Source organism: Schistocerca serialis, chromosome 7 (genome assembly GCF_023864345.2).
Source record: "Schistocerca serialis cubense isolate TAMUIC-IGC-003099 chromosome 7, iqSchSeri2.2, whole genome shotgun sequence".
NCBI classification, from domain to species: Eukaryota; Metazoa; Arthropoda; class Insecta; order Orthoptera; family Acrididae; genus Schistocerca; species Schistocerca serialis.
In genome coordinates, this window is record NC_064644.1 from 402,719,749 (window position 1) to 402,745,086 (window position 25,338).

Below are 25,338 nucleotides of genomic sequence, written 5' to 3' on the forward strand. Positions count from 1 at the left end.
TCCATTTTTAAACGGCACCTTGTTAATCTCATTAAACATCTCTGTTAAGACTTGGATTTACTGTCAGTATTTCAGATAATTATTCTTAAAATTATGTTGTTAAATTTTTCTTCAATGTTATTACAAGGGTTTTGTACATTATACATCATTTGCCTTACTTACAAAAGAAAAAGTCACTAGTAGATTAAATTGTGGTGTAGTTGTTCAGATTATTTTTAGATATTTTTGTTGTGGCAATAATTAGGTTTATTTTTTACTATTGTTGTTGTGGTCTTCAGTCCTGAGAATGGTTTGATGCAGCTCTCCATGCTACTCTATCCTGTGCAAGCTTTTTCATCTCCAAGTACCTACTGCAACCTACATCCTTCTGAATCTGCTTAGTGTATTCATCTCGTGGTCTCCCTCTACGATTTTTACCCTCCACGCTGCCCTCCAATACTAAATTGGTGATCCCTTGATGCCTCAGAACATGTCCTACCAACCGATCCCTTCTTCTGGTCAAGTTGTGCCACAAACTTCTCTTCTCCCCAATCCTATTCAATACTTCCTCATTAGTTATGTGATCTACCCATCTAATCTTCAGCATTCTTCTGTAGCACCACATTTCGAAAGCTTCTATTCTCTTCTTGTCCAAACTATTTATCGTCCATGTTTCACTTCCATACATGGCTACACTCCATACGAATACTTTCAGAAATGACTTCCTGACACTTAAATCAATACTGGATGTTAACAAATTTCTCTTCTTCAGAAACGCTTTCCTTGCCATTGCCAACCTACATTTTATATCCTCTCTACTTCGACCATCATCAGTTATTTTGCTCCCCAAATAGCAAAACTCCTTTACTACTTTAAGTGCCTCATTTCCTAATCTAATTCCCTCAGCATCACCCGACTTAATTAGACTACATTCCATTATCCTTGTTTTGCTTTTGTTGATGTTCATCTTATATCCTCCTTTCAAGACACTGTCCATTCCATTCAACTGCTCTTCCAAGTCCTTTGCTGTCTCTGACAGAATTACAATGTCATCGGCGAACCTCAAAGTTTTTATTTCTTCTCCATGAATTTTAATACCTACTCCGAATTTTTCTTTTGTTTCCTTTACCGCTTGCTCAATATACAGATTGAACAACATCGGGGAGAGGCTACAACCCTGTCTTACTCCCTTCCCAACCACTGCTTCCCTTTCATGCCCCTCGACTCTTATAACTGCCATCTGGTTACTGTACAAATTGTAAATAGCCTTTCGCTCCCTGTATTTTACCCCTGCCACCTTTAGAATTTGAAAGAGAGAATTCCAGTCAACATTGTCAAAAGCTTTCTCTAAGTCTACAAATGCTAGAAACGTAGGTTTGCCTTTCCTTAATCTTTCTTCTAAGACAAGTCGTAAGGTCAGTATTGCCTCACGTGTTCCAGTGTTTCTACGGAATCCAAACTGATCTTCCCCGAGGTTGGCTTCTACTAATTTTTCCATTCGTCTGTAAAGAATTCGTGTTAGTATTTTGCAGCTGTGACTTATTAAGCTGATAGTTCGGTAATTTTCACATCTGTCAACACCTGCTTTCTTTGGGATTGGAATTATTATATTCTTCTTGAAGTCTGAGGGTATTTCGCCTGTTTCATACATCTTGCTCAACAGATGGTAGAGTTTTGTCAGGACTGGCTCTCCCACGGCCGTCAGTAGTTCCAATGGAATATTGTCTACTCCGGGGGCCTTGTTTCGTCTCAGGTCTTTCAGTGCTCTGTCAAACTCTTCACGCAGTATCATATCTCCCATTTCATCTTCATCTACATCCTCTTCCATTTCCATAATATTGTCCTCAAGTACATCGCCCTTGTATAGACCCTCTATATACTCCTTCCACCTTTCTGCTTTCCCTTCTTTGCTTAGAACTGAGTTTCCATCTGAGCTCTTGATATTCATACAAGTCGTTCTCTTATCTCCAAAGGTCTCTTTAATTTTCCTGTAGGCAGTATCTATCTTACCCCTAGTGAGACAAGCCTCTACATCCTTACATTTGTCCTCTAGCCATCCCTGCTTAGCCATTTTGCACTTCCTGTCGATCTCATTTTTGAGACGTTTGTATTCCTTTCTGCCTGCTTCATTTACTGCATTTTTATATTTTCTCCTTTCATCAATTAAATTCAATATTTCTTCTGTTACCCAAGGATTTCTATTAGCCCTCGTCTTTTTACCTACTTGATCCTCTGCTGCCTTCACTACTTCATCCCTCAGAGCTACCCATTCTTCTTCTACTGTATTTATTTCCCCCATTCCTGTCAATTGCTCCCTTATGCTCTCCCTGAATCTCTGTACAACCTCTGGTTCTTTTAGTTTATCCAGGTCCCATCTCCTTAAATTCCCACCTTTTTGCAGTTTCTTCAGTTTTAATCTACAGGTCATAACCAATAGATTGTGGTCAGAGTCCACATCTGCCCCTGGAAATGTCTTACAATTTAAAACCTGGTTCCTAAATCTCTGTCTTACCATTATATAATCTATCTGATACCTTTTAGTATCTCCAGGGTTCTTCCATGTATACAACCTTCTTTCATGATTCTTAAACCAAGTGTTAGTTATGATTATGTTGTGCTCTGTGCAAAATTCGACCAGGCGGCTTCCTCTTTCATTTCTGTCCCCCAATCCATATTCACCTACTATGTTTCCTTCCCTCCCTTTTCCTACACTCGAATTCCAGTCACCCATGACTATTAAATTTTCGTCTCCCTTCACAATCCGAATAATTTCTTTTATTTCATCATACATTTCTTCAATTTCTTCGTCATCTGCAGAGCTAGTTGGCATATAAACTTGTACTACTGTAGTAGGCGTGGGCTTCGTATCTATCTTGGCCACAATAATGCGTTCACTATGCTGTTTGTAGTAGCTTACCCGCATTCCTATTTTCCTATTCATTATTAAACCTACTCCTGCATTACCCCTATTTGATTTTGTGTTTATAACCCTGTAGTCACCTGACCAGAAGTCTTGTTCCTCCTGCCACCGAACTTCACTAATTCCCACTATATCTAACTTCAACCTATCTATTTCCCTTTTTAAATTTTCTAACCTACCTGCCCGATTAAGGGATCTGACATTCCACGCTCCGATCCGTAGAACGCCAGTTTTCTTTCTCCTGATAACGACATCCTCTTGAGTAGTCCTCGTGAGTAGAGTTTTTTACTATATTTGTTACTAAAATTATGACAGAGGATCCTACCATTCAACACCAGCCCCCTAACGCATTTCAGTAGCAGCGGTACTTATATTTAAAGGTTTCCCTTAATCTCTGATACTGAACTGAATTATGCGTAAGTACAGAGTAGGTATTGAATAATTAATTAGTTACTTGTTTTGCAAATCAAACTACCTTTGCCTGCTGCTATTTATTTTATTTATCCCATACGCGTTTCGCCTTCTACAGTTTTAAGGCATCATCAGTGGGATCTGTAACGATACAGTTTTGTTATAGATTATCAAACAGTTCACTTCGCGATTTTTTGCAAAAAATGTAATTACTTACGATTTGCTGATCTGCGTTTCCTCACATCTGGTATGGAGGTCGCACTACCACTTTTATCACTGTTCTATATTCACCTCTTCGTGTTTTCGCCATCAACACACCGTTCAGCATGTTTCTCACTCTTTTTCGTGGTGGACTATCGTTCTTCTGTCACTCGATACAACTATTTCGTCGTTCGCTTCATTTCACAGCGTAAATATTGCGACTCCGTTACCTGTTTCATCGTCTTCTGATTTAGGCTTTCAGTGATTTCCCTGAATCGCTCCAGGCAAATGCTGGGATGGTTACTTTCAAAGGGCACGGCCGACTTCCTTCCCCGTCCTTCCCTAATCCGATGAGACCGATGACCTCGCTGTCTGGTCTCCTTCCCCAAAACAACCCCAACCCCCAAACTAATACGTCGAAGCTTTTTATGTCGTATCTGTTGATAATACCATCACTTACGCTTCACGCATATCCTGACCCATCCGCTTCCTTAATTTTGTTGTCACCTTATTCATTGTCCTAGATTACCTTTCTAGACTCTAAATGGAAACGGGAACGCGCAGCACACATTCAACAATTGTTCTTAGAGCTTCATAGCTTATGTTGGCCCTTAAGTTAGGAAAAAAGCAGCATCGAAACTGGAATCTTCTAATGTATTGCGAGCAACATACTTAAAACAGCCAAATCCACAACGTCCATTTTTTGAGTCCTAACATGAAGCACAGTTCTTTAAACCATTACCAGTAAATTCTAGAAATGTTTAAAACTATCAAAATACGCATTTGGTTCCGTATTTTTCACAGCCTTTTCATTGAGTCGAAGCTCAGTTTCGTTAACCACACTTTTCTAAAGTTTCCTTACGGTTGTCACAGTTTGTTTCTTATCGCCAGTGAATAGCACGCTTTCAGCTTCTGTTGCGTCCATTTGTAGTTTTATTTTAATTATATTTGGTATTTCTATTTCCACGCTATGTTCATTACAATCACAAAGGCACAAATGTTTCAGATGTACAGAAGCAAGTACACGGAGCTGTGACATTCTGAGTGACTGTTTTTAAAAAAACTTTCCTTAAGTTTGAGACAGCATTTAACATATCGTCAAATACGTACAATGAAATTGTGACTCATGGTATCTAACAAGGTTCCTCCCGCCAACCTTGTCAAATCCACACTATCCTTGTGTATAAGTTCACATACCATCATAATGAGCTTTGAGTATAGAAACATGGAATTAGTGGAGGAGAGGTACTGAACCAGCACCGGTCAAAATCTTCAGGTATTTTTAAAACAGAATATTCTAAAGGACACTGAATTTGATGGAATAAATTTTCTAGTTGAAGAGAAACATTAAAAACGTTGTGTGTCCTTAACAACACATAATGTGCGTTTTATTGTAGGGAGTTTATCCCTACAGTTGGTAGCGCAAAATGACGAAACATCTGCTCTGCAGTGAATGTAGGGCGACTGCTAAGAATGTTAACGCTTGTTTACTCCATTATCAACCGGTTTAAACATGTATTCAGCTCTAGTACTTTTCTGTTTAATCAGACATACAAACCTTCCCTTCGCATTCAAAGACGGCGACGGCGCAACATAACGAAATCGGAAATACAGTTCACTTTGGTTAGAAAGGCTTGAAGATACGTCCACCATTAAGGAAAAATATTCACTATGGCGGATTGTTTCATTTTGATTGTCTTAACGTCACCAAAGCAATGTAATTATTCTGAATCGGTATATGTGCTAACATATGTGGCCTTTTTACTCTGAAATTTAAAACAGTTTTTTCTAAATTAGTGCTACTTTTTAGTACTATCTTACAAATTAGACGTTCATACTTTATGTGAGGGATTTCTTCCGCACGAAGCAAATACATACTTCGAAATAAAGAGGAAACTGCTCGCGATATAACATATTTTTCAGGTTCAATTTGTTTAATTGTCGAGCATGAATTGGAGCGTTTAATCCCTGTCATTTACAGTATTCTGGTGCAACGGATTTTGTATGATTTTCAGACTTGGCATCTTTTTTTAGTTTTCTCGTCCTCCCAGTTTGTTTCCTAAATTTAGTGAAAGGCTCCGAAGTGAAAACCCACCCTTCTTTCTGTAGAGCTTCGATTTCATTTCTTTAACGCATTTCACGCGATTTGGAAAAATCTCCACCGGGATCGAGATCAAGGCGTAAGCTGTTGTGCTTGCACTTTTATTATTGTTGGTACTTTATTTTTCGTTCAGCATTTTGTTTAGGATGACGACTTAATGTCTGGTCAAAAATAGCACATTTTTCGTTCGAAGGTTGAGGAAGTGTAGCTGAAGATTCAGTAAGTAATTCGGCATCAGGCTCAGTAGCATTTTTTCAACAGTGTTACACTCATCCATGTTTTCTGCAATACGCAGTCTTTTATTAGAAAAGAAAGAAAGGAAAGTTTGTAGTTTCGACAACGTATTTTGGCACCAACTCTATTCTTTGTACGACGAATTGAGAACTTGACGTTTAAATAGCTGCATATAAGAAGATGAAACCTTTGCATTTAGTAGAACCTTTTGGCGCGTATCGGTATATGCAAAGCGTCACGAATAGTCCATTGTTGATTCCAAACTTCGTAAAAAGCGGCTGCTGGCAGAGTAGAAATTTGTCAAAACAGTAGAACCTTATTAGTTATTACATTACACCAGCCCAGCCGATAGATTAAATTGATACATTATTTCGTAAGTTATTTTGACTTTTAGGTTTATATACAAATTGATACTAATTTCTCGGGAGGGAGTTAAATTTTTATTTTTCGTGTTGGATTGCACCCACCTCTGACCCATCCCCTGAATACAAACTGATACCATTATTCTTGCTTTCTTTCATTGCGTGTTAAGTGTATGAACTTAAGAATTTACTACATATTTTAACTTTCACTTAGGTTCCATTTTTAATGACTGTTTTTAACAAGAAAAAATATCTGAAAAATTGTCTATTCTGCAGTAAATATGAGTAAAATGATACCCCGGTACCGTACGTTGCGTTAACACGCTATTTCTCTGCTTCAGTATTTGTTACCACTGTTGTCACGCCAGTAGTTCATGGGCAAGTTGTGCTATAGAGGCAACGAAACACAAACAACTCATTTTGCGCCAGCTGGTTGTTCATCTTTTCATTTTTGGTATTTGTTGTATTTCTGATGCGAATAACCTCTACGTTGAGATGTTTGATACACTCGAAAATACATAGTGTAATACGCTGCTTGGCTGCAAATTGTTGAGAATTTTTTTCCCCAAACCAGTATATTATAATCACTTAAGTAGTTCTAGATTGCACGTCAGTGTCTGAAACACATTTCATAAGGAAAAAGAAGAAACCTACACATTCAACTCACTTGTGACTCAAAACTTTTTGTTATTGGAAGCTAACCATCGTAAGTAACCCTTCTGGGGAAAAAATGAAATCCTCCTTTGTGACACTGTAAAGGAGATGCTATTCCCCAAGGTCTCAAGAAGAGTTTACTGGGAGGCAGGTTGTGCTAATAGCGTTGAAATGGATACCTACGAAGAGAAAGAAACGAGGTAGATTTAGTTAACGATTTGTAGAGGATATAATTTCAATAGCTAGTACAAGTTTAGAGGAGGAAACGCTGTGATTTAAGTTGTGACGTCTACCGTGCGAAGAATGCCCCTTGATGTTTTAAAGAATGTCAGTTTATAGACAGATAAGTAAAAAAAAAGTTGTGAAGAGCTATGGTCTTTTATGCAGTGCTTGCTCAGCGTTGCGCCTTAAGAATGAAAGAGTACTTTGTTATAATGCTGCAAAACAACACTGTAAAAATTCATTTTTTAAACTGCAAAAGCGACTTAAATTTAAAATCGTGTAAATTCTGACATTTAAGAAAACCAATTCGCCTTTACGTATCACACGAACATTTTTCAAAACAAGAAAGATATAAGGCTGCCTGCTATTAGACTATAGCTAACAATATACCGCGCCTTACAAATGTCTGAGACAATGAAAAGTCGTCTTGATAGTCCTGTTAAGATCAAACGGCGTAACGCTGGCGCAAAACTTAGCTTGCCTTCTTTCACACGATATTCTGCGAATAATGCATGAAGAACTATAGGTAGATTTCATATATCTAGAGTTCCAGACGGAGTTTGGCACGGTGTCCCCCTGCAGACTGTTAACGCTGGTACGAGCATACGGACTAGGTTCCCAAAAAAGTGAGTGGCTCGAAGACTTCTTAAGTAATAGAACCTATTACTTTCGCCTTAAGGGCGAGTGTTCAACAAAGACAAGTGTATCGTCAGCAGTGCCACAGAGAGGGGATTGAGGTTCGATCTTATTCTCCTTATTCATAAATGATCTGTAGGACAGGATGAGTAGCAATCGGTGGCTGTTTGCTGATGATGCTGTGGTGTACCAGAAGGCGTCGTCGTTCAGTGACTGTAAGGGAACGACTATTACCACGGTGGTAATTCACTTTTTATGTCAACCTTGAAATCTGTTCCCTTGGAGATGTTTGGCAAAGAGTCAGCCGAGGGTGTGACCATGATCCAAAATGGCGGAAATGTTATGTTTAATCGCGTAAGAGAGTGCACGGTATGTAGCACAGAGCACCACTGGCAGTCTTGAGGCAAGCAACTGGCCTCCATACTGGATAGTCTACGGCCAGGCGAGAATGTAACGGGTAACCATGGAGGTGTAAAAAGGGGAGTTGCCAGGATGTCACAAACTTGAAGCTGACGTGCACCATATTAACAGCCCCAGACATTAGCTTTTGGTGGAATGATTTTGATAAAAACTACCAGCTTGCACCATTCACAGGTATACTGGACTACTGATCATAGTCTAAAGTGTATAATAATCATATTTCATTCGTTAATCGTCTCGTTCAAGCGATATTTTCTTTTACATACAAGCATTTTTGTTGCAGTGGTTACTTTATTCTGGTTTTATTTCTGTAAGTTTACTTTAGATTTCCTATCAATACAACTCGTAGAGCGCTCTGGTCGAACGCTGAGAGAAGGAAATATTGCAAACCGCCCATACTACAAAAATATATAGCCAGCAATTTCGGAAAGAGAGTATAGTCGGAGCAACGGTTTCGTCACTCCGTGCTAAGGAAAATTGTGGATTACGAAGGCATCCATTTTACATTACATAATTCGCTTCTTGGGTATTGTAAACGTGTAACAAATAACAAAAAGAAAGTTACAATAGAGAGACCAAATAATAAGTATGTCCTTAAGACAAAAAAATTCTGAAAATTGCTTCCTGAGACAGTCATTCACGAAAACTGTTGCGTGGGCACAACGGAAACTAAGAACAAGAAGAAAATTGTAAATAGTAGTTGGATATTGTCCTGCGGCTACTAACATGGTGGCTCCAGCTTCGAAGCAAAGTACTGCCCAAGTACTTAATCATCTGCTACCCAACACAGCGTCAAGCTAGGATTGTGGAGTTATTCTTAAACTTTATATTGAATTGAGAGATAGTAGGGGATTTTAAATGATACGTAAATATATTCGTTAATGAGACGTATAAATGTTGATTGTGAATTTTAATGGAAGTGTTTAGTAATTTGTACGTGGATTACCGCTTCTGTTGAAACGTTACAAAGTATGCTATCGTGATTTGGACTTGGGCTTCATTGGAAACATTCTTGAAATAGGTTTGAAAGCAATTTACGCGCGTGACTCTTTATTTACTCGGGAACAGTGAGATTACTCTTTGACTGGTGAGTTTTTGGAGCATTTTCACAGCTACGAATTTTCCCGTACATTTCTTCTGCTTATTCATGCTTCACTGAGATAAGCCAGAGCTTATCAACGATTAGCAGAATCGTAATAATATTATGGGAATCTCTATTAAGTCCCGGTTTGTGTGGCTTCTCTCTGAATCGGTGACTACATCTCAAAGCACTCAGTCTTCCTTAGGATAATCGGTTGATCGAATACGTGCACTTCAGGAGTATAAGTCTAATGGATTGTAGAACCGCCATAAATTAGACATACTTCCTAGTTCGTGTGATGAACTGCACCGTACTGTACATGCAGGAAAATATAAGTTCATGTGGGCGAGTGGGAAAAACTATACCGCAAAATCCGAAGAAGTATAGTGTGTTGGTTGAAACATTCATGTCGATTAAATATCTAAGTGTAACTACAAAGTGATGTGAAGAACGGTAGCAGGAAAGGCCAATGGTCGAATTCGGTTTATTGGGACAATTTAGGAAAGTGTCTCATCTTCAGAAGAGACCGCGTATAGGACACTAGAGCGACCCGTTCTTGAGGACGGCGTGACTGTTTGGGGTTCCACTTCTTCGCATTATTGTAAGACATCGAAGAATTTCAGAGGTGGGTTGCTAGATTGGTTACCGGTTGATCCGATCAACACGCGAGTATTACGGAGATTAGTGAACTGATGTGGGAATCGCATCGACCAAGAAGACTTTCTTTTCACGGCACAGTGTCGAAAAATTTAGAGAACCAGCATTTCAAGCTGATTGCAGAATGATTCTACTCCCGCCGACGTACATTTCGCTTAAGGACCATGAAGATAAAATAAGAAATATAATGGCTCATGCAGAGGCATATAGACAGTCGTTTTCCCCTCGCTCTGTTTGTGTGTGGAATGGGAAAGCAGTGGTACAAGGCAACTTCCACCACGCAACATAACGTGACTTGCGGAATATGTGTGTAGTTGTAGACTCCTGAAGGCAAGCTGGAAAGTGTAGTAGATAAAACACTGTATTCATACTTTTGTGCGTTATGGGTGGCGTACCCATCCATTTTGGTTAAGATTTTTTAAAATTGTCTCTCACACCGTCGAGAACAATTGCTCCAATAAAGCTCCAGAATTTTTTGCTCTGATCTCTAGAATGTGAGATATATTGAATCACATCTGATAGAACGCTATAAAGAAGTCGACATCTGAATACTACTTTATCACATAATGAATTCTTACTTGCAGTGATTTTCGTCGGCTTCTGCTGTCAGAACCGTAGATTGTTCCTTACCTTTGCCCTCTTTACAGACGTTTCACTCCTTGATATCAAAGCGTTCCTTGAATATTTTCCCCAATTCTCTCTTTAGTGGTAACTGCAACGATGATTGACAGTGAGGTAAGTGGTGAGCCAACCATGGTGACCCGACATGTAGACAGTAACCACATGTTATGATATCGTTAGTTGCTGATATTACAGCTTACTAATATTAAATCCTACTGTTACTTAGGTTGCTGCACTTAAGTGAAAATACTTCTTAGCTTTTTCGCAGATTAAAACTAAGTGCCAGGCCGAGACTCGAACCCGGAAACTTTGACTTTCGTAGGCAGATGCTCTGCCGAGCCACTCTGAGAATCTCTTCTGTCAGTTTCTCCTGAAAAAAATATTTTAATTTATAATCAGTCACAAAAATATGAGAACTTCCAACACAATGGGATAAGTATAACAGCAAAAAGTACTACATATTATATGTTTAGTCCATATCCTTTTGTAGCAAAAAAATGTTGATGGTATACTGACCGAATTCGAGATTATACTTTCTCATTTTTAGAGCGATTCCTTACACCAACATAAATAAATATAAGTCACGTTTTCTTTAACAATTCTGGCATGAAGTACCTTACGGAGCGTAGTGTTTTCAGCTGTAGCATTTATTATGACAACGAAGCGAGGTGCAACTTATCGATGTTAACTACACTGATATGGTATCAAACCCGACTAGACGTACAGTAGATAGTATGTATTTATATATGGCGCAACATATATTTCAAGCAGTTATGGTAGCAATGTCGTGTTCTGTTATGTGTTGTTTGTTATTTGCAACATTTAATTCCTTCCTCTTAAAGCTGCCACCTTATTACAATAACAGCCTAAAATTTGGTTAACAAAAAAGGTATCCGACGGGGTTATGGTCGCATGACAGGAATTAAGACTGAACGCGGAATGTTAGTTGCATCTAGACGCATGGAACATTCCTTTTCGGAAATCGTTAGGAGGTTCAAGATCCTGCAATCCACAGTCTCAGGAGTGTGACAATAGCGTATTTCAGCCATTACGCCTAACAACGGACAACGAGTGGCCGATGGACGTCATTTAATGACCGAGAGCAGCGACGTTTGCCTAGAACAGCCAGAGCTAACACGTAAGCGAATTGTCATCTCTCTGGCTTGGGTTTACGGAATATCTTTGGGGGCAGCGCGTCTGGGGACTCGAGAATGGGACACGGAACTGTTATGTTGTGTTATGTGTAGCTCTGCATGTGAGAGGCATTGTTAGTATGGAAGTTGAAGTGTTGCTACAAGTGCTATTACAGTAAAGTGATAAAATAAGCAAATGATTCAGAGGAAAGTGTGTCAAGAAGTAATTTAAAAATGAGCAGTGCAACCGATAACTTATTTCTGTATCCTCGTTGCGTGTCGTACCGTACAGTATCAATCATCCGCGCCGTGTTCGGTTACACGTCGCTCGTCCAAGTGATTTGTGGACAGATAATCTTCTAGAAGTTGGCATCAAAACTTATGACCTAGAATGTAAGCAGTGCAACCTGTGATTTCCATATCGTCTCGGAATATAGTTGATCATACCAGACGTAGAATGGTGTTGCGTTTTATCGTTGAGTGGCTCCCCTAAACTCGTTTGCATATTTCGATAGATAATTTCCGGCAAGCCAGCAGCAGCGTGAAGCAGAACAATACGACCGCCGCGGGATTATCAGATGCGTGGTGTGGACAGGGCGCTCAGTCTAGAGAAGCCGAAAGTACAACCAGTTTAAAGTACCTCACCCATTTGTACTCCTGGGAGTGTTACAGACAGACAAGCAAAACTGCTTGAAATTATTACGGAGATCAATGTGGGACGTAGGACAAACGTATCAGTTAATGGGCTATGGCAGCAGACGACTAACGTGAGTGCCTTTGCTAATTAAACGACATCGCCTGCAGCGCCTCTCCTGGGTTCGTGGCCATATCGGTTGGAACCTAGACGACTGTAAATCCGTAATCTGGTCAGACGAGTCCCAATTTCAGTTGGTAAGAGCTGATAGTAAGGTTCGAGTGTGGTGCAGACCCCATGGATCCAAGTTGTCAACAGGGCACTGCGCAAGGTGGTGATGGCTCCACGTTAGTGTACGCTGCTTTTACATGGACTGGACTGGGTCCTCAGGTCCATCTGAACCGATCACTGTCTGGAAATGGTTATGTTCGATTACTTGGAGACCATTTTCAGCCATTCATGGTATTTATGTTCCCAAACAACGATGGAACTCTTACAGATGTCACTGGGCCACAATTGTTCGCGATTGTTTTGAAGGACATTCCGAACAATTCGAGCAAATGATTTGGCCACTCAGCTCACCCGACAAGAATCCCATTGGAAGCCGGCCGCTGTGACCGAGTGGTTCTAGGCGCTTCAGTCCGGAACCGCGCTGCTCCTACGTCGCAGGTTCGAATCCTGCCTCGGTCATGGATGTGTGTGATGTCCTTAGGTTGGTTAGGTTTAAGTAGTTCTAAGTCTAGGGGACTGATGACCTCCTGATGTTAAGTCCCATAGTGCTTAGAGCCATTTGAACCAACTGAATCCCATTGGACGGAATCGAGAGGTCAATTCGTGCACAAAATCAATCATCGGCAACACTTCCACAATTGTGGACGGGTGTAGAGGCAGCATGGCTCAATAATTCTGTAGGGGACTTCCAGCGACTTGTTCAGTTCATGCAATGTCGAGATGCTGTGCTACGTCGGGCAAAAGGAGGTACAACAAGATATTTGGAGACATCTTACGAATATTGTCACGTCAGTATATACATGTAGTCCAGAGCCTTAGTCTAATAAAAGATATTGTGCTGGCTGCATTCGAGTTTCTACTTTCTCATTTTGAGAACGAGAAATAAATTAAGTCGTTCTTTTTAACATTAATGGTATGAAAACCTTAAAGTGTTGTTGTTAGTTGTAGCATTCGTCATAAGATTGATGCGAGGTGCCAAAAGATACCAATGAAGCTTATCACTATTAACCATAGTGATATGATATCGAACCTCTTTATGCGTCGATAATAGCTTTTTATGTATGGCGCAACATGTAATACACGCTATTGTCAGAGCAATCTTGTATTTTAGTTATGTATTGGCGCAGTTAATTCCTTTCTTTATTATATTGCACCCTAAAATTAGGTTAACGGGACATTCGTGACTTAGCATCAGATAATAAATCGTTTGTGTTGTAAATAGTTTTAGTAGTTCAATTACGACCGGTGTCGGGCAATTATAACCCCATCTTCAGGTGAAGACGAGCAATTAGGTGCGTATCTCGCCTTCACGTGCGGCTCTCACTTGCCTGCAGCCTGATGTCCAGTGCACGTTGGCCACGCTCCTCATGGTTTTTCTTCACCTGAAGAGGAGCTTATATTTGCAGAAACCGGTCGTGATTCAACCAATAAAACTGTTCACAACCGAAGCTGTTTGTTAAGATTTCATAACTACAGCTGCTTATTTTTTTTTTTTTAAAGTGTAGCAACGATCAACTTTTCATTTGAGCATGATGACTGAACCACTCCAAAGTAAGGCATCTCGTCCACAACGATATTCTATGATTTTCTCAGAAAATTATAGAACATCTGCCTGCAATGAATTAATGAAAATATTGATAGTTATTTTTAAATCTATGTTCATTAACTGCGTAAAATTGCATTATGTCACTAGTTACCTCGTAGTGTTGCAGAAATAAAGTACTTGATGCTCAGTATCATCCATGTCTTCATAACAGCTACTTTGCAGGAGACACCAATACATACACGAAGGTGAAAAAAAGTCGTGGAATACCTCCTCATAGTGTTGAACCTCCTTTTACCCGCCGTAGTGCAGCAGCTCAAAGTGGCCAGGACTCAGCAACTCGTTAGAAGTTCTCTGTAGAAACACAGATGCATGCTGCCTCTGTAACAGCGCATAACTGCGGAATTATTGTCGGTGAAGGATTCTGTGCACGGCCTTGTTTGTCACTTGTGTCCCACAAATTGGTGGATAGATCGCCAAATTGTTCGTTTTAATAGTCAAGAATGTTCTTCGAAATAATCGCCAACAAATGTGGCTCGATGACATGGCGTATTGGCATCCATAAGAAATCCATCGTTGTTTGGGAACGTGAGTACAGCGAATGGCGGCAGATTCTCTTCAAGTAGCCGAACATAACGATTTCCAGTCAATGATCGGTTCGGTTGAACCAGAGCATCCAGTCCATTCCGTGTAAACATAGCCCATAGCCATTGTGGAGCCACCACCAACATGCACAGTGCCTTGGAGACAACTTGGGTCCATTTCTTCGTGGGGTCTGCACCACAGTCGGACACTACAGTCTGCTGTAACCAACTGGAATATGGACCTGACCAGGTCACAGTTTTCCTGTCTTGTAGAGACCAACCGATATGGTCACGATCCCAGGAGAGGCACAGGAGGCGATGTCATGCTGTTAGCAAAGGCATCGCGTGTGTCGTTTGCTGCCATAGCCTATCAACGCCATATTCAGCAGCACTGTTCTAACGGATACCTTTGTCATACATCCCACTTTGATTTCTGTGGGTAATTCACGCAGTGGTGCCTGTGTGTTGCCACTGACAGTTCTACGCATCCGTCTTCGCTCACTGTCGTCAACTGGAGGCCGTCGGGCACTGCATTGACCGTGGTGAGACGAAATGCTGAAATCTGGTATTCTCAGTGCACTCTTGACATTGTGTATCTAGGAATAATGAATTCATTAGCGACTTCCGAAAATGAATGTCCCATGCGTGTAGCTCGAACTAAGTTTCCGCGTTGAAAGTCTGTTAATTCACGTAGTGCGGTCATAATGACGTCGGAAACCTTTTCACATGAATCACCTGAGTGATACTGACAACCTACCTGTACTTTGTTGGTGATCTATTATTTTCCATTTGTTTCTTATACATAAGTAGTATCTGGACCTTGCCGTTGCTGGGGAGGCTTGCGTGCCTCAGCGATACAGATGGCCGTACTGTAGGTGCAACCACAACGAAGGGGTATCTGTTGAGAGGCCAGACATACATCAGGTTCCTGAATAGGGGCAGCAGCCTTTTCAGTAGTTTCAGGGGCAACAGCTTGGATGATTGACTGATCTGGCCTTGTAACATTAACCAAGACGGCCTCGCTGTGCTGGAACTGCGAACGGCTGAAAGCAAGGGAAACTACAGCCGTAATTTTTCCCGAGGACATGCAGCTTTACTGTATGATTAAATAATTATGGCGTCCTCTTGGGTAAGATATTCCGGAGGTAAAATAGTCCCCCATTCGGATCTCCGGGCGGGGACTACTCAAGAGGACGTCGTTATCAGGAGAAAGAAAACTGGCATTCTACGGATCAGAGCGTGGAATGTCAGATCCCTTAATCGGGAAGGTAGGTTAGAAAATTTAAAAAGGGAAATGGATAGGTTAAAGTTAGATATAGTGGGAATTAGTGAAGCTCGGTGGCAGGAGGAGCAAGACTTTTGGTCAGGTGATTACAGGATTATAAATACAAAATCAAATAGGGGTAATGCAGGAGTAGGTTTAATAATGAATAAAAAAATAGGAGTGCGGGTTAGCTACCACAAACAGCATAGTGAACGCATTATTGTGGCCAAGATAGACACAAAGCCCATACCTACTACAGTAGTACAAGTTTATATGCCAACTAGCTCTGCAGATGACGAAGAAATTGAAGAAATGTATGATGAGATAAAAGAAATTATTCAGGTAGTGAAGGGAGACGAAAATTTAATAGTCATGGATGACTGGAATTCGTCAGTAGGAAAAGGGAGAGAAGGAAACATAGCAGGTGAATATGGATTGGGGGGAAGAAATAAAAGAGAAAGCCGCCTTGTAGAATTTTGCACAGAGCATAACTTAATCATACCTAACACTTGGTTCAAGAATCATGAAGGAAGGTTGTATACCTGGAAGAATCCTGGAGATACTAAAAGGTATCAGATAGATTACATAATGGTAAGACAGAGATTTAGGAACCAGGTTTTAAATTGTAAGATATTTCCAGGGGCCGATGTGGATTCTGACCACAATCTATTGGTTATGAACTGCAGATTGAAACTGAAGTACCTGCAAAAAGGCGGGAATTTAAGGAGATGGGACCTGGATAAACTGAAAGAACCACAGGTGGTACAGAGTTTCAGGGAGAGCATAAGGGAACAATTGACAGGAATGGGGAAAGAAATACAGTAGAAGAAGAATGGGTAGCTCTGAGGGATGAAGTAGTGAATGCAGCAGACGAACACGTAGGTAAAAAGACGAGGGCTAATAGAAATCCTTGGTTAACATAAGAAATATTGAATTTAATTGATGAAAGGAGAAAATATAAAAATGCAGTAAATGAAGCAGGCAAAAAGGAATACAAAAGTCTCAAAAATGAGAAGTGCAAAATGGCTAAGCAGGGATGGCTAGAGGACAAATGTAAGGATGTAGAGGCTTGTATCACTAGGGGTAAGATAGGTACTGCCGACAGGAAAATTAAAGAGACCTTTGGAGAGAAGAGAACCACTTGTATGAATATCAAGAGCTCAGATGGAAACCCAGTTCTAAGCAAAGAAGGGAAGGCAGAAAGGTGGAAGGAGTATATAGAGGGTTTATACAAGGGCGATGTACTTGAGGACAATATTATGGAAATGGAAGAGGATGTATATGAAGATGAAATGGGAGATGAGATACTGCGTGAAGAGTTTGACAGAGCACTGAAAGACCTGAGTCGAAACAAGGCCCTGGGAGTAGACAATATTCCATTAGAACTACTGATGGCCTTGGGAGAGCCAGTCATGACAAAACTCTACCATCTGGTGAGCAAGATGTATGAGACAGGCGAAATACCACAGACTTCAAGAAGAATATAATAATTCCGATCCCAAAGACAGCAGGTGTTGACAGATGTGAAAATTACCGACCTATCAGTTTAATTAGTTACAGCTGCAAAATACTAACGCGAATTCTTTACAGACGAATGGAAAAACTGGTAGAAGCGGACCTCGGGGAAGATCAGTTTGGATTCGGTAGAAATGTTGGAACACGTGAGGCAATACTAACCTTACGACTTATCTTAGAAGGAAGATTAAGAAAAGGCAAACCTACGTTTCTAGCATTTGTAGACTTAGAGAAAGCTTTTGACAACGTTAACTGGAATACTCTCTTTCAAATTCTGAAAGTGGCAGGGGTAAAATACAGGGAGCGAAAGGCTATTTACAATTTGTACAGAAACCAGATGGCAGTTATAAGAGTCGAGGGACATGAAAGGAAAGCAGTGGTTGGGAAGGGAGTGAGACAGGGTTGTAGCCTCTTCCCGATGTTATTCAATCTGTATATTGAGCAAGCAGTAAAGGAAACAAAAGAAAAATTCGGAGTAGGTATTAAAATCCATGGAGAAGAAATAAAAACTTCAAGGTTCGCCGATGACATTGTAATTCTGTCAGAGACAGCAAAGGACTTCGAAGAGCAGTTGAACGGAATGGACAGTGTCTTGAAAGGAGGATATAAGATGAACATCAACAAAAGCAAAACGAGGATAATGGAATGTAGTCGAATTAGTCGGTTGATGCTGAGGGAATTAGATTAGAAAATGAGACACTTAAAGTAGTAAAGGAGTTCTGCTATTTAGGGAGTAAAATAACTGATGATGGTCGAAGTAGAGAGGATATAAAATGTAGACTGGCAATGGCAAGGAAATCGTTTCTGAAGAAGAGAAATTTGTTAACATCGAGTATAGATTAAAGTGTCAGGAAGTCGTTTCTGGAAGTATTTGTATGGAGTGTAGCCATGTTTGGAAGTGAAACATGGACGATAACCAGTTTGGACAAGAAGAGAATAGAAGCTTTCGAAATGTGGTGCTACAGAAGAATGCTGAAGATAAGGTGAATAGATCACGTAACTAATGCGGAGGTATTGAATAGGATTGGGGAGAAGGGAAGTATGTGGCACAACTTGACTAGAAGAAGGGATCGGTTGGTAGGACATGTTTTGAGGCATCAAGGGATCACAAATTTAGCATTGGAGGGCAGCGTGGAGGGTAAAAATCGTAGAGGGAAACCAAGAGATCAATACACTAAGCATATTCAGAAGGATGTAGGTTGCAGTAGGTACTGGGAGATGAAGCTTGCACAGGATAGAGTAGCATGGAGAGCTGCATCAAACCAGTCTCAGGACTGAAGACCACAACAACAACACTACAACAGTTCAGACTAGAAAACAACCTTACATTATCAAGCCTTTTGCAAACCACCTAAACTCTATTCTGCGGGGATCAGAATGTCTTATGTCATAAATTGGTTAGTAGAGTTTAAGATAACTTATGAGTTACTTCATTTCTGTGTTCTTGTTTTAAATGCAGAGGTAATGATTCCACGTGGAGGAAAGGTTGGAGAGCCAGTTTCATCCTCTGCGATATCATCTGATATAGAGAACCAGCTGAGATGTAGAGCGAAAAAATCATGAAAAAGTGATAAAGTACAGCGAGGTAGTGGAGAGATGCACCTGTCTGAAAATATCCGCTGCTCATAGTACCTCTTGTTGAGTATGGAGATTTACACCTCCCCCCCCCCCCCCTCCTCACTAGAGAGCATGACCTTCTACCCAGTCAGTGTAGAATACTTAAGATAAGCAACGGCAAAAAGGAGACATAATAAACCATTATTAAAACGAATATAAATATCTAAATGCTTGCAGAGGGCAGGTTTTGAATCACAAGCAATATAACAAGGAAGATGTTACCATCGTTCACTTGATTGCGAACTACTACGATGGAAATATCAGCAGAATTCCCCCACACGCGTACAACATTACCAAAGCTTACGCCTTGATGAAATCACCGCTCAGCAATAGAAGTTTCAATTTCACCTTTTAAAACCCGAAATGTGTGCAATGTAAAACAAAAACATGATGTTACCCAAGGAAGCGTTCTTGCTCCCAAGCCATTATCTTGTATGCCAACGATGAAGCACGTAACAAGGCTTGAACGTCATTTATGTATGTAGAAAACTTGACTTGATGACCTGGGAGAGTATTACGAAGCCAACAGCCTGAAGTCAAATAGCAGCAAAACAGTAGTCAACGCATTCCATTTCCGCCAGAAGTGTGGCAACTGCCAGTTAGAAGTCTCATGGCTGTGAGCTACTCTCACTCGTAGCTCGATTCCTAAATACCTTGGTATTATTGTTCACAGGAGTATGAAGTTCAATCAGCAAAGTGTCAGTGTCAGAATGAAGATCGTAGCACGAAACACTGTTTCAGTATCTTAACTGAATGGCACAACTACGGTAGTAGCACCATATGTGCTTCGGTTGTCGGTTCTAGCTGGAGAATATGCTTCTCCAGTGTGGTACCGTTCCTGCCACTCGAAACAAGTTGAAATTTCTCTTCACCAGACTTGTCGCCAGATGCCAGAATGATTGACGCCAATTTCAATCGAGGATATCCAAGTTCTGACCGGAATGGTACCATCTGACATAAGACGGATAATAATAGCCACATCCTCAAGGAGAAAAGTCAATAAGGATGACAGGCATCCACTTCACGAGGATGAACCTGTTGCTCAACATTTTTTCCAGCTGAAAAAATCCCTATCTCTCGATCCGCTCCCCTTAGTGAAAGGCTAAGACGGAAGAGAGATTCCAACGCTGGGAGGACAGAGCTAATCCAGCAGTGGAGGCTGCTGTGTAATAGCACAAGAACACGTGAACTGCCTAAATTTTGACACTTGGCGAAATTACTGGTTATTTTTCTCTGACTGCTTTAAAACGTAACATAGATACGGTAGTCTGAAATATACGGCACTTGACTGTAATGAGATGTGCTGTATCGTTATTCCTCTAGCAGACGTGAAACTTGGCATCAGGATCGCGAGCACATTTTCAGTTGTGCACGTTTTAACGAGCTTTCGCGCAGAATCAACTGGCATTATGTAACCTCCCCACAATAATTTTAAAAAGACAGAATATTATTTAAGAATGCTAATGGTCATTGCTCTATGCGTAACCTGCCCACAATGAAATGTACTGACAATGGCAACAAAAATGTGAAATTCGCAATCTGACTCAAATATAAATTCTTCACCAAAAAATTAAAGTCCATTCAGTGACAAGAAAGTTCAATTAAACCGCAACATCGGTCTTTGGCCCTGTGTAAAACAATCGGAATTAAAGTCTTACCTCAGTATAACTGGATGTCAAATTTCTGCTCTTATTTCTGCGCACGGCTTGGAGGAACTGCATTGCAAATAATAATATTCCTTTTTTCTCTGTGAATTTACTGAAATTTCCCTTCAAAAGAAGTGGAATGAAATGGGAAGTGCAACGAAATCTTTAGTTCAATAAAAAAAAAATTTTGAAAAAAATGCTTTAAAAAATAAAAATTATTATTGGGGAACTTGTTGGAGATTGATTACAATAAATAAGTTTTACATTGTCTAATGATTATATTAATTAACAGTATACCTCATTCACCATCTTGACCAGTGTTGCCGACCGCCTACATCACACAACCGCACTGGGCTGCTACTATTGACCGACCGCTCTGCATGACGACTACTAGCGTACTGCACTGCACGACTACACAGAGCTACAGACTCGCAACGACTACCGACAGAGTACTGAGAACCGCTCGCAACACTCGCGCGGTCAAGCGCAAACTCTCTGGTCACAGATGCTACAATGCCTCGCCATCGCTGCTATGTTACATACGTGTTTCATAACCCTCCACTGGGGGGGCAAAAATTTGGCAGCGATGGTGAGTCATTTGGACTTGCCAAGCGCGGCAAAATTTTTCGTTAATTAACAAAATTCTACATCTTACAGAATATTTAAATGTTGTGCACACGCACTAAGTACAAAATATATCAGACAAAGACAAAATGTGAGTACAAAACATAGTAGCAAATCAGAAAAACTGCATATACAAATTATTTGACAGATAACAAAGTGCACAGGCACTGAAAAAATTCTTTAGCATATTCAGAACAAATAAACAGACTGGTAAGAAAAAATATCATGATGACAAGTGACATAAGTGTACTCGCATTGGAGTTCAGCGAATCGAAAAATGTATAACCTATGAACATAAATGATGTTACCAAAAATTTTTTTTCTTTATGTGACAAGAATCAGGATAGGAAAGGGAAGGATTGCATCATGGTTGTAGCACTTTAGATTGCACACAGCTGTTCTGAAAGTCCATATCTTTCCACAGAAGTACAACACCAAGTGACACAACTTGAAGTTCTTTTCCCATCAGAATTTATCAGTGTAGCCAAGGCACTGAACTGTCGTAGTAATGTTCCATGTTTTCATTTTGGCAGTACATTACGTACACCAAACAGTGGGACCATAATAATGTCTTCATCGCTCACGGTGGTGGACAGCATGTCGTGTCAACACCACGCTCTTACAAGGCACACCAACGTAGAATTAGTGCAAAACCAAATATAGTGCTCCATGATCACTAGGATAAACAGGACAAATGGACATTGCAATAATTCAGGGTAGTTAGCTCATGAGGTGAAGGACATTATGTCACATACCATTGACAATTACAGTCTTCATTAGTAGTTTGCGGCATTCACAGCCCAGTTATTGAACATTTCTGTACCAAGTATGCAGTATTACAGAAAAATGTTCATTAATTGTTTTACATAGAATCAGTAGCCTTCTTATCCTGGTTACAAAGTATTATGAAATAATCGCATTCTTTTCAGTTACAGAGTATAATTAAGAATCATTAACCTCCTCCTAATTACAGTTAATTAACCATTTGTCATTCCAATAATACTCATTATCCTTTTCCTAATTACAGTTGATTAATCATTTGTCGTTAATTAATCATTTGTCTAATTACAGTTAATTAATCATCTGCCTAATTACAGTTAATCATTTGTCGTTAATTAATCATTTGTCTAATTACAGGTAATTAATCATTTGTCGTTCCAATAATAATCATTAGCCTTTTCCTAATTACAAAGCATTATTAAACAGTCACATTCTTTTCTGGTTACAAAGTATCAACATTGGAAACAAGAGCTAATCAATGGCATAATTAATAACAATTCGTGGAGTGACATTAATTATTGGCACTCAGTGGCCAGCAAGTATTGAATAGAATCATCATTCAGTATTATTCAGATTATTACGAAGTCATTATTAAAAATCAGTTAATTACAGTCATAGCATTAATAATCATGGGCATTACAAGTACTCATTACAATAAACAGTGTTCCTCATTCAGTAGTATTCAGATCATTACAAAGTCATTATTAAAATCAGTTAATTACAATCAAAGCATTAGTAATCATGGGCATTATAGGTAGTCTCATTACAATAAAACATTGTTCCTCATTCAGTCAGATCATTACGAAGTCATTATTGAAAATCAGCTAATTAGTCATAGCATTAATAATCATGGGCATTATAAGTAGTCTCATTACAATAAACAGTGTTTCTCCTTCAGTAGTATTCAGATCATTACAAAGTCATTATTAAAATCAGTTAATTACAGTCAAATCATTAATAATCACAGGCACTATAAGTAGTCTCATTACAATAAAACGTTGTTCCTCATTCAGTCAGATCATTACGAAGTCATTATTAAAAATCAGCTAGTTACAATCAAAGCATTAATAATCATGGGCATTATAGGTAGTCTCATTACAATAAACAGTGGCAGTTATTAGCTAGTGACAAAGCATTATCTTAAATATATACCTTTTTTTTTTGTCTCATTAAGAAGTCATTACTGAAGTGATGTACTATTCAGAGCTAATCAGTATTATTCAGAATTATCATAAACTAGTGACATTATGTGGGACTGGTAATACATTTTTTTTTTTGGTAGCAATGCATTGCGTTGGGATCGATAATTAATTGCTGAAACATAACACTATTTGCTTTTGACCTATTGCTGCAAACGAGGATAGGTAACGTCATTCGTCATGAGTCAGCTGTAGCAAGGTTATGTAACAAGGCAGTATATGTGATCACATTTATAAATGATAAACAAAAATGGGTAAAAAACAAAAAAAAATGCAAGTACTAGAACAGGTATAATAAGTAACAGGTTTAGTAAGTATCATGAAAAGCTTCTCCTGGAAAAAATACAAAAACGGATTATTGACCTGAAAGAAGAAACGCACACTATGCTGAAAAGTAGTGAACTTCGAATTAACAGGTAGTGAAATGTGTATAAAAATGTGTTCCATAGCTGTCCTTTCCAAAACTTTCCGTCATCCTACTATGCAATATAACACCTGCTGTCAAAACAAACTGCAACAAATACTTAAATAACTACATAGCATAAATATAAAACTTCAACATTATCCTCATCTGTAAAGAAAAAACTTCATTATCAATCACTTCATTATCCACATTATCATAACTTCATTATTATCATCACCTGTAAAGAAAAACTTCATTATTCATAATACCATATCCTTCATCATTATTCATCAGTATTCATTATCATCTGCAAAAAATCACTTCATTACTCATTACATAACTATTCCTTATCTCTAGCATATTTCATCACTAAAACTAAGATGTGTAGTTCAGTCTGACAGCCTGCATCAATCACCTTGTATTCTGAAAGAAAAAATTAGTTAAGACTGCTATTCTGTGATGAGTATAGTATAGTCTTGTTAGTGCTTGTTAATCCTGATCCATTTACTCTTCCTCATAAAGTTATTGCATCTCCTTTCGTTTATTCCGTAGGTGAAATTCCCATTTCTGTTGGATTTATTTCTTACATACATCATTTCTTTCTGAAATTGATGAACAGAGATTAATGTCTTGCATTTAAATCATATACCCACTAAATAATGACTGGTTTATGGTGACACAATTAAGCATACAGCATAACATGACAGAAAACGTAACGTGTCAAAGACATTGACAGTGTTCAGATGCAAAAATGTACACAGAATAATACAATGCAGTAGCAAAAAAAAAATAATGTAGAACAGTCACGATGTTGAGATGTCATAGGGCAAAAAAATGTCAAAGTCGACTGGTGTGTGTTATATCTTAACTATTTCACAATACATACAAACAAAATTGGAGTACAATCATATACACAAAAAAGTGGAAAATGTGCACGGTCTGATGTGTAACGACAAGAAAAGCGACCTGCTAACCTTACCTTGCCGGGCACTTGCCAAGAAAAAATACGATAATCATCAGTAATTAGTCAGGTGAATTAATTGCATTAGTAAATGACATCATAGTGTGTTGAATCATACAGTGGTTTCACTCAATAAACGGTTTAATGTTTGAGATATGGTGATTGCCTTTCGATTTTCTGGTTCTCAAAGTTTCGACGTGTACAACATTGGGGTGAGGGATGCTGCGAATCCGATACGGACCTGCGTATAGAAGTTCAAATTTACTGCACTTACCTTTTAATTTGCTGGATAAATAGTGTGTACGTACTAGTATCTTCTGTCCAACGTGAAAGACGCGGCGTGTACAAACCTGTTTTTGCTGTCTTCTCCGGCGCTCTGCGGCACGTTTGATGTTGTTCAGCGCAATGTCAATTATTTCGTGGTGTCGTAATCGACGAGATGTAGGAAATGTTATTAATTCTTTAATTTTGTTAGGTGGTTCAGCATTTTTCAGTATAACAGACGGAGATAGCATAGTGGATTCATTTGGAATGGAATTAATTACATCTTGGAATGAGAATATGTGTGTGTCCCAATCAATATGTCCTTTGTGGCAGTATATTCGGCACAGTTTACCAATTTCTTTCATTAATCTTTCACAGGGGTTCGAAGAAGCGTGGTACTTGGATATATAGATCGGAGAAATGTTTCTGGCTCGTAACATG